The sequence below is a fragment of the Falco rusticolus genome, chromosome 19 (genome assembly GCF_015220075.1).
Source record: "Falco rusticolus isolate bFalRus1 chromosome 19, bFalRus1.pri, whole genome shotgun sequence".
In the NCBI taxonomy this organism is placed as follows: domain Eukaryota; kingdom Metazoa; phylum Chordata; class Aves; order Falconiformes; family Falconidae; genus Falco; species Falco rusticolus.
In genome coordinates, this window is record NC_051205.1 from 4,296,762 (window position 1) to 4,306,616 (window position 9,855).

Consider the following 9,855-nt stretch of genomic DNA (forward strand, 5'->3'; position numbering starts at 1 on the left):
GCAAGGGGTGCGTGTGTGCGTGCAAGGCGTGATGTGCATGCAAGGGTGCGTGTGCAAGACCCCTATGTGTGCAAAACGGGTGTGCGTGTGCGCGAGGTCGTGTGTGCGAGGGGGGGTGCACGCGTGTGTGCATGCCAGGGTGCCTAAGCGGTGTGTAGCTGCGTGTGCAAGGGGATACGTGTGCGTGCGCGCACACACACGCACACACATGCAAGGGGGCTCGCGTGTGTGTGCAACACGGCTGCACACGCGTGCAAGGGGTGCGAGTGTGCAAGGGGGGTGTAGGTGTGCGTGCAGGCTGGGTGTGCAAGGGGGGGGCACTGGGGTGAGCGTGCGGGGTGTGTGTGCAAGGGACACACTCAAAGGGGGGGGGACGTGTGCAGACCCGGGGGTGCAGGCGGGGGGAGGGGGGTGGGGTGGGGGTGCCGGTGGCGCGTGTCCCCGTTGTCCCCGCCATGTCGGTGCAGCGCGGCGGTGCGTGTGCGCGCAGCCCCGGGGGTGCCGGTCCGCCCGTGCCCGCGCGCGCACCCGCCTCCCCCGCGCTCCTCCCGCGCCTCCCCCGCCGCACCGGGGCCGTACCGGGGCCGTACCGGGCCGTACCGGGCCACCGCCGCCGCCGCTGCGCCTTTAAGGCCGCCGGCCGGGAGCGCCCGGGAGCGGATCCGGGCGGGGGGGGGGGGGGGGTGGGGGGGGCGGGTACCGGCCGGGGCTGGGCCGGGGCCGGGGCTGCGGCCGGGACCGGGACCGGGGCCGCCACCGCCGCCACGGGGGGCCCGGCCTGGGCTGCGGGATGGGGCGGCGGGGTTGCGGCGCGGCCGCCGTGTAGGAGCGGGCGGCGGCGGGGCCGTGCCGGGGCGCGGGGCCCCGCGGGCGGCGGCGCCGGAGGCGGAGGGAGCGGGGCCGACCGGGCGCACCGGGCGCGGTGGCGGTGGGGGGGGTGGCCGGGGCGGCGGCGAGCGGGACCGCGATCGGGACTTGGGGGGCGGCAGCGGGGTGGGCCCCGTGGCGGCGGCAGCGGGGTGGCCCCGGGGGGGCTGCCCGGTGGCCGGGGCGGCGGCGGCGGCGGGGGGGCGCTGGCGGGTTGGGGGTGACCGGGCCGCGTCCGGGGGGCTCCCCGCGGGCCGGGGCCGGGGCCGGGGGGTGGCTGCCACCGGGCTCAGCCCTTCCCGGGTGGCCGTTCCCCCCCTCCCCCGCCGTTCCCCCGGGGGTGGGACGGGCTGCCACGTCCTGGCTGGTTCCCGGTGCCCCGGGGCCGCCGTGCCCGGTGCAGCCCGTTGGCCGCCGTTCAAGACAAACAGGGCCGGGACCCGGGATGGTTCCAGCTTTGCCGCAGGTCGTTGCGCTGGGGTGGACAGGCTCGGGGTGGCCTTGGCAGGGCCAAGCACCGGGCACCAGCACCGGGTACCCAGTACCAGCACCGGGCACCGGCACCGGGCATCCAGCACCATACTGGGCATTGGCACTGGGAACCGGGTACCGGCACTGGGCACCAGTATCGAGCAGCCAGCACCAGCACTGGGCACCGGGCACTGGCACTGGGCACTGGCCACTCAGTACCGGCACTGGGCACCAGCACTGGGTACCCAGTACCAGCACCAGCACCGGGCATCCAGCACTGATACTGGGCACCGGCACCGGGCACTGGCACTGGGGACCAGGTACCGGCACTGGGGACCAGTACTGGGTACCTAGCACCAGCACTGGGCACCGGGCACTCAGTACTGGTGCTGGGCACCCAGCACTGGGCACTGGGCATTCCCACAGGGCCATGGGTGGGAGAACTGGGGTTTGGGGGTCTGCACCCCCCAGGGGAGTGGGACATCTGTGCCCTTTGCTGTCTGTGCTGGGTGGGAGCCACGCTGCCTCGGCCCCCCCCCCCCTCCCCCCATGGGCACCGGCGTCCCTTTGGGGTGCTGGGGGGGAGGGGACACACACTGAGCGTTGACCCCCTCCCCGGTACCCGCAGCATGTCGTGGTTCAGCGGCATCCTGGTGCCCAAGGTGGACGAACGGAAGACGGCATGGGGGGAGCGCAACGGCAAGAAGGGCGCCCGCCCCCGCGCTGCCCTCTGCGGCCCCGTACATGAGCTGCCTGCAGGACCCTGAGATGGAGCGGGGTGGGGGACCCCCCGGGGGCTACGCTGCACCTGGCAGGAGGACCACTACAGCAGAAGGGACCCTCCGGTGACCTGGGGCTCAAATCGGTGGACTTGGCCTTGGAGGATGGCGAAACCAAAGGGCCAAAGGGGGCCGGGGGCCACGGGGGCGGCCGTCGGCCGGCGAGTGCTGGCGGCGTTTGCTCCAGGTTTTCCGTTCCAAACGGTTCCAGTCGGCCAAACTGGAGCGGCTTTACCAACGTTACTTCTTCCAGATGAACCAGAGCAGCCTGACGGTGCTGATGGGGGTGCTGGGGTTGGTCTGCGGTGTGATGCTGCTCTTCCACTGCCTGCCCGGTGCCCCCCACGTGCCGGCGGTCGCCGCTTTGGCCGGTGCCACAGCCCTTTTCTTGCTTTTGATGGTGCTGTGCAGCCGCAGCGCCTTCCCCAGGACTATATGTGGGTGGTGAGCTACGTGGTGCTGGGGTTGCTGGCCGGGGTGCAAGCGTTGGGGACGGTGGCTGTGGTACCCCGTAGCGCGGCCGAAGGCGTTTGGTGGAGCGTCTTCTTCATCTACATCACCTACACGCTGCTGCCGGTGCGGATGCGGGCGGCCGTGCTGGCCGGGTCTCTCTCCGCCCTGCACCTCGCCATCGCTTGGCACCGCAACGCCACCGACCCCTTCCTCTGGAAGCAGGTAGAGGCTGGGGGGGGGGGGGGGGGGGATGCATATAGTGTGTGTGTGGGGGCTGCCTGCTTGTGGGATGGGGGAGACCCTGGGGGGGAGACCCCTGTCCCCGCCGGTGGCTCCCCCAGTGCCTCGCTGCAAAATTGGGCTTGGTGTTGGTGCACGTGGAAAATCTGGATGCAGGAGGGGCCCCCTTGGCTTGCCCTGGGGGTGGGGGGCGTCCTGGGGGGGTGGGGGGGGGTGTGTGTCCCATGCTAGGGACCCGTGGGTGCTGCCTACGGTGTGACCGGGGGTCTCTCCACTGCCGCAGCCTGGCGGGGGGGAGGTGAGGGGGCCCCTCGTCCTGGCAGGACCGTGCACAGACCGCCATTGTGGGCTGTGCTTGGGGGGGGGGGGGGCACCCACAAAGCCCCCGTTGTGGGGCTGGCGGAAACCCCCGAGGGGGGATGCAGGCCCAGGGAGCCAGGGCAGGGGGGGTGGCTGCCACCCAGGGGGGCTGGGACCTTGGCAGTGTCCCCTGTCCTGCCCCTTGGGCTGGCGGGTGCTCCCAGTGGGGTGCTGCATGCACAGGGGGGGTCCAGGGGGGTCCCCTTGCCCACAAGGGCCATGTGTTGCCAGTCCCCAGCCCCCCCACCCCGCCCCCGCACGAGGCCACCCGTCACCCTCGCCCTGCCTGGCCAGGGCTGGGGCCACGTGCTGTCCCCACGGGGCGCATGATGCTGAAGGGGGGGGGTACACAGTGAGGCTGGTGGAGCATGGAGGGGGTCACGGGAGGAGAAGCCCCCCCCCGAGTGGGGCTAACCTCTGCAGGGTGGGAGCGATGGGGCTGTGCCCCTGGCCGGGGGGATGATGGGGATGGGGGGGGGGGGTGCGTGGCCCCCCGCTTCCAGCCCGCCTTATAAATAGCCCTGGCCCCGGTCCCAGGGGACAGGGATGGGGACGGGGAGGGGGGGAAACCACAGCACTCCCGCTGCAGCCATCTCCGCTTCCCGGCCTCCCCCGGCTTCCTCCGCTTCCCGAGGGCCCGTGGGGCCTGGCTGTGTCCCCACGTCCCCCCTGCCCATCTCCCCCATGGCCCCCCTGCCCCGTGTCCCCATGTCCCTCAAGTCCCTGCATCCTCGTATCCCTGTGCCTTGGGTCCCCAGGTCCCTGCAGCCCTGTGCCCCGCTTTCCTGCAGCTCTGCGTGCCCCCCATCCCCCTGCTCGGGCTCTCCATGTCCCCATGTCCCTGCAGCCCCCCCTGCCCCGGTTCCCATGTCTCCAGGTGCCCCATGTCCCCATCACCCTGGTCCTGTATCCCCAGGTCCCTGCATCCTCGTATCCCTGTGCCTTGGGTCCCTGCAGCCCCTGTGCCCCGCTTTCCTGCAGCTTCGGGTGCCCCCTGTCCCCTGCTCTGGCTCTCTATGCCCCCATGTCCCTGCAGCCTCGCCCCCCCCCCCCCCCCGGTTTCCATGTCTCCAGGTGCCCCATGTCCCCGTCACCCTGGTCCTGTATCCCCAGGTCCCTGCATCCTCCGTGTCCCAGGTCCTGCATCCTCCCTTCCTGGTCCCTGCATCCCACATCCCCTTGCTTTGTGTCCCCATGTTTCCGCCCCGCCCCATGACCCCCCCCCCTGCAGCCCCCCTGCTCCTCTTGGCAGCACCCCCCCATCCTGGAGCCAGGGTTTTGGGGTGCAGAGGAGGGTGGCAGAGCTGGCCAGGGGTCCCTGGGTGGCTGCACTGAGCCCACCTCCCCCACCAGCTCAGCGCCAACGCCCTGATCTTCCTCTGCACCAACGTGGTGGGGGTCTGCACCCACTACCCGGCCGAGGTGTCGCAGCGCAGGCCTTCCAGGAGACCCGGGGCTACATCCAGGCGCGCCTGCACCTCCAGCGGGAGAACCGCCAGCAGGTAAGCTGGGGGTCCTGGGTGTCCCAGGGACGGTGGGGTCCGCCGTGATGGGCCTGGGGGAAGGGGGGGGTCCGTCAGGGCCCTGGCCCCCCGCTGATGGGGTGGTGCTGTGGGCAGGAGCGGCTGTTGCTCTCGGTGCTGCCCCAGCACGTGGCCATGGAGATGAAGGAGGACATCAACACCAAGAAGGAGGACATGATGTTCCACAAGATTACATCCAGAAGCACGACAACGTCAGGTACCGGGGGTGCAAGGTCTTGGGGGGGGGGGTGGGGGTGGGAGGGGAGTGTCACTAGGTGAGGGGGTCCGGGGTGGTCTGTGGTCCCTCCCCAGCCCACGCTCTTCCTCCGGCAGCATCCTCTTCGCGGACATCGAGGGCTTTACCAGCCTGGCCTCGCAGTGCACAGCCCAGGAGCTGGTGATGACGCTCAATGAGCTCTTCGCTCGCTTCGACAAGCTGGCGGCGGTGAGTGGGGTGGGGGGTGGGGGTGCGGGGGTGGGGCTGGAAGGGGGTCCCAGAGCCCCCCTGACCTGCCCGTCCCCCCAGGAGAACCACTGCCTGCGCATCAAGATCCTGGGGGACTGCTACTACTGCGTGTCGGGGCTGCGGAGGCGTGGGGACCATGCGCACTGCTGCGTGGAGATGGGGGTCGACATGATCGAGGCCATCTGTGAGTCGGGGGGTCGCGCCTGTCACCGGTGCTGGCATGTCCCCAGTGCCACTGCAACACTGGGAGGCTGTGCCTGACCCCAGCGCCACCATGTCCCCAGTGTTGGCACGTCCCCAGTGCCACTGCAAGACTGGGAGGCTGTGCCTGACCCCAGCGCCACCATGTCCCCAGTGCTGGCATGTCCCCAGTGCCACTGCACACTGGGAGGCTGTGCCTGACCCCAGCGCCACCATGTCCCCAGTGCTGGCACGTCCCCAGTGCCACTGCAACACTGGGAGGCTGTGCCTGACCCCAGCGCCACCATGTCCCAGTGCTGGCACGTCCCAGTGCCACTGCAAGACTGGGAGGCTGTGCCTGACCCAGCGCCACCATGTCCCCAGTGCTGGCACATCCCCAGTGCCACTGCAACACTGGGAGGCTGTGCCTGACCCCAGTGCCACCATGTCCCCAGTGCTGGCACATCCCCAGTGCCACTGCAACCCTGGGAGGCTGTGCCTGACCCCAGTGCCACCATGTCCCCAGTGCTGGGATGTCCCCAGTGCCACTGCAACCTGGGGGGCTGTGCTTGACCCCAGTGCTGGCATGTCCCCAGTGCTGGCATGCCCCAGTGCTGGCATGTCCCCAGTGCCGCTGCAGCCCTGGGGGGCTGTGGCTGGCCCCGGTGCTGGCACACCCCTGGTGCTGCCAGGCCCCGGTGCCGCGGTGCCTTGGGCTGACGTGGTGCCGGTGCCGTCCGCAGGCTGGTGCGCGAGGTGACGGGGGTGAACGTGAACATGCGCGTGGGCATCCACAGGGCGGTGCACTGTGGCGTCCTGGGGCTGCGCAAGTGGCAGTTCGACGTCTGGTCCAACGACGTGACCTCGCCAACCACAGGAAGCGGGTGGCAAAGCCGGGTGAGCCAGGACCAGGGGGGCTGGGCTGGGGCTGGGGTGGGAACGTGGAACAAGGGGGGTGGGGGGGTGGGCTCAGCACCTTCATCCTGCCATCCCCAGGCGCATCCACATCACCTGGGCGACGCTGCAGTACCTGAACGGGACTACGAGGTGGAACCAGGCCACGGGGGCGAGCGCAACGCCTACCTCAAGGAGCACAACATCGAGACTTCCTCATCGTGGGCTGCAGCCAGAAGCGCGTGAGTCAGAGGGGGGAATTGAGGGGGGGGGGATGGGGGGATGGGACCCTGGGGGACCCCCTTCACGGCCACGTCGCCCTGCAGAGGAGGAGAAAGCCATCCTAGCCAAGCTGCAGCGGGCTCGTGCCAACTCGACGGAGGGGCTGGTGCCGCGCTGGGTGCCCGAGCGCTCCTTCTCCGCACCAAGGACTCCAAGGCCTTCCGGCAGATGGTGAGCGACCATGGAGGGGGCGGGGGGGCATGTTGGGAAGGGGGACCCCCCCTGCGGCGGTATCGGCTGCTCTGCCTTTCCGTGGTCGCCTTTGGGCTTCCCCAGCCTTGCCCGCAGCCCTCGCCTGCTTCCTCCTGCTGGCCGCAGCCCAGGGCCTTGAAGAAGCCCCCCCCATCCTCAGCAGATCTCGGGTTCCCTCCTGTCCTCATCAGCCCTTGGGGACCCTCAGGTGTCCCCCCCATCCTCAGCAGCCCGCAGGGATCAGCCATCCTCAGCAGCCCATAGAGATCCCCAGGTTCCCCCCCCCCCGCCTCCATCCTCAGCAGCTGTTGGGGACCCCCCAGGTGTACCCCCTGTCCTCGGCACCCCTTGGGAGCCTCCTGTCCTCACTGGCCTTGGGGACTCTCAGGGGTCCCCCATCCTCTGGTGTCAGCCACCCCCCCCAGACCCCTCCCTCCCCCCTTGCAGACTCTTGGGGAACCCCCCTATCCTTGCAAGGCTTGGGGAACACTTGGGGATCCCCCACATCCTGGTAACCCTTGGGACTCTGTCCCCTGTCCTTGGGGGGGCTTGGTTGACCCTGGGGGATGCCCTATGATCTTGTCATCTATGACCGCCCCCCCCAATCCATGCCAGTGTCCCTGACACCCCCATTTCCCTTGTGTCTCCCCAGGGAATTGATGACTCCAGCAAGGACAAGTAAGTGTCCCCATGCTGAGGGTCCGGGGGTGGGGGGTCATGGCCAGCCCCTCTCTGGGGCAGAGCCAGGGGCTGGGGGACCCTGACCTACCCCTGCCCCCAGCCGTGGTGCCCAGGAGGCCCTCAACCCCGAGGACGAGGTGGACGAGTTCCTGAGCCGGGCCATCGACGCCCGCAGCATTGACCAGCTCCGCAAGGACCATGTCAAGAAGTTCCTGCTCACCTTCCAGACGAGTGGAGAAGAAGGTGGGGGTCCCTCCATCCCCCCCATCCCATCCCTGCCGTCCCCTCCATCCCTGAAGTCCCCTCTGTCCCGCTCCCATCAGCACCTTTGTCTCCCTCATCTCGCTTCCATCCCCTGGGGTCCTCTGTCCTGGTTCTGGTACCCCTGCCCCCCATCCCAGCTGCGCATCACATCTGTCCCCTCTGGTCTGTGAGATCCCCTTCATCCAGCTGGCTCCATGATCCCCCCTGTCTGGTCCTTCCATCCTGTCCCCCTCCATCCCATCCCTGGGGTCCCTCAATCCTATCCCTGGGGTCCCCGGTGTCCCCTCGTCCCATCTCTTGGTGCCCTCTCCGTCCCATCCCTCGGTGTCCCCTCCATCCCATCCCATCTTATCCCATCCCCTGGGGTCCCACATGGTCCCCTCCATCCCATCCCCTATGGTCCCTCCATCCCTGGTCCCTCATCCCATCCCTTGGGGTCCCATCCCATCTCATCCCCTCCCCTCCCATCTCATCCCCTGGGGTCCCCCATGGTCCCCTCCATCCCATCCCCTGGGGTCCCCTCAATCCCATCCCTTGGGGTCCCCTCCCATCCTATCCTATCCCATCCCCTGGGGTCCCCCATGGTCCTCTCCGTCCCATCCCCATGGCCCCTCCATCCCTGGGGTCTCCTCAATCCCACTGGGGTCCCTTGGGGTCCCCTCCCTCCCCGCCCATCCCATCCCCTGGGGTCCCCCATGGTCCCCTCTGTCCCATCCTCTGGTGTCCCCTCCATCCCGTCCCCTGGGGTCCGCTCCATCCCATCCTCTGGGGACCCTCTGTCCCCTCCATCCCATCCCATCCCATCCCCGGTCCCTCCATCCCATCCCCTGGGGCCCCCAGGAGCCCTCTGCCCTGCCTGCCCCCCCCCAGCCGGCTCACCGCTTCCCTCCCCGCAGTACCAAGAAGGGATGACGCTTCGGTGGCTACGTGGCCTGCCCTCCTTCTTCTGCTTCATCTGCTGCCTCCAGATCGTGTGTTCCGCAGTGAGTGCTGCAGCCCCCCCCCCCCGACCCCCCCCCCCCCAATGCTCACAGCCACCTCTCTCAGCTCCCCGCTGATGCTTGGCGTCTACGTGGCATCTTCATCCTCCTTGCTGCCATCCTCTTCGTCTGCGCCGTCTATTCCTGTGTCACCGTGAGTACACGGCTGATGGGGGAGGGTGGGTGGGGCTTGGCGGTGCATGATGGGGTCTTTTGCGCCCCCCCCCGCAGCTGTTCCCCGCCGCCCTGCAGCAGCTTTCCCGAAAATCGTCCAGTCCGTGCGCACAGCACCGTCATCGGGTCTTCACCATCCTCCTCGTCTTCATCGCTGCCTTCGTCAACATGGTAGGGACGGGGGTCAGGGGCACGGGGGGCTGCGGGGCTGCGGGGGGGCTGCGGGCACCGGCTCACCCTTCTTCCACCCCCACCCCCCCCTGCAGTTTCCCTGCAGCCGGGTGGCTCTGCGGGACTGCGCCGCCCGTGCTCAACGTCACCCCGAGGCTGTGGGACCCTGCCAGCTCCGGGTCCTCACTTCTCGCTGGGGACCCCCGCGGAGCCCTGCCACGGTGACGGGCTGGCCTGTGACTTCCCCGAGGTGAGGCTGTGGGCAGCCATGGGCGCAGGGCTCCCGTGGGTGCCAGCGTGGGTCCCTCTGGGTGCACTGTCCGTTGGGGGCTGGCATGGGGTCCCTGAGGGTGCAGGTGCTGGCACGGGGTCCTGTGGCACTGTGTCCCCCTGGTATGGGGTCTCTGGGGGTACAGGGTGCTGGCACAGGGTCCCCACAGATAGAGGGTGTGCTGCCATAGGTCCCTACGGTGCATGGTCCCCCGTGGTGCTGGCACAGAGCCCCTGAGGGTGCAGGGTGCTGGCACGGGGTCCCTGCAGCCACTGTGTCCCCAAGGATGCTGGCACGGGGTCCCTGAGGGTGCAGGGTGTTGGCACAGGGTCCTGCAGCCACTGTGTCCCCAAGGATGCTGGCACGGGGTCCCTGAGGGTGCAGGGTGTGTTGCCGGGGTCCCTGCAGCCACTGTGTCCCCAAGGATGCTGGCATGAGGTCCCTGTAGGTACGGTCTGGCACGGGGTCCTGCAGCCACTGTGTCCCCAAGGATGCTGGCATGAGGTCCCTGTGTACAGGGTGCTGACACGGGGTCCCTGCAGCCACTGTGTCCCCAAGGATGCTGGCACGGGTCCTGAGGGTGGCAGGGTGCTGACACGGGGTCCCT

The 9,855-nt window shown here is 69.4% G+C and overlaps 1 pseudogene; it reads left to right on the forward strand.

Annotated features, from left to right (window-relative positions):
- The first annotated feature begins 844 nt into the window (after nucleotides 1-844).
- On the forward strand, nucleotides 845-8,710 carry LOC119140193 (annotated as a pseudogene).
- The last annotated feature ends 1,145 nt before the right edge of the window (nucleotides 8,711-9,855 follow it).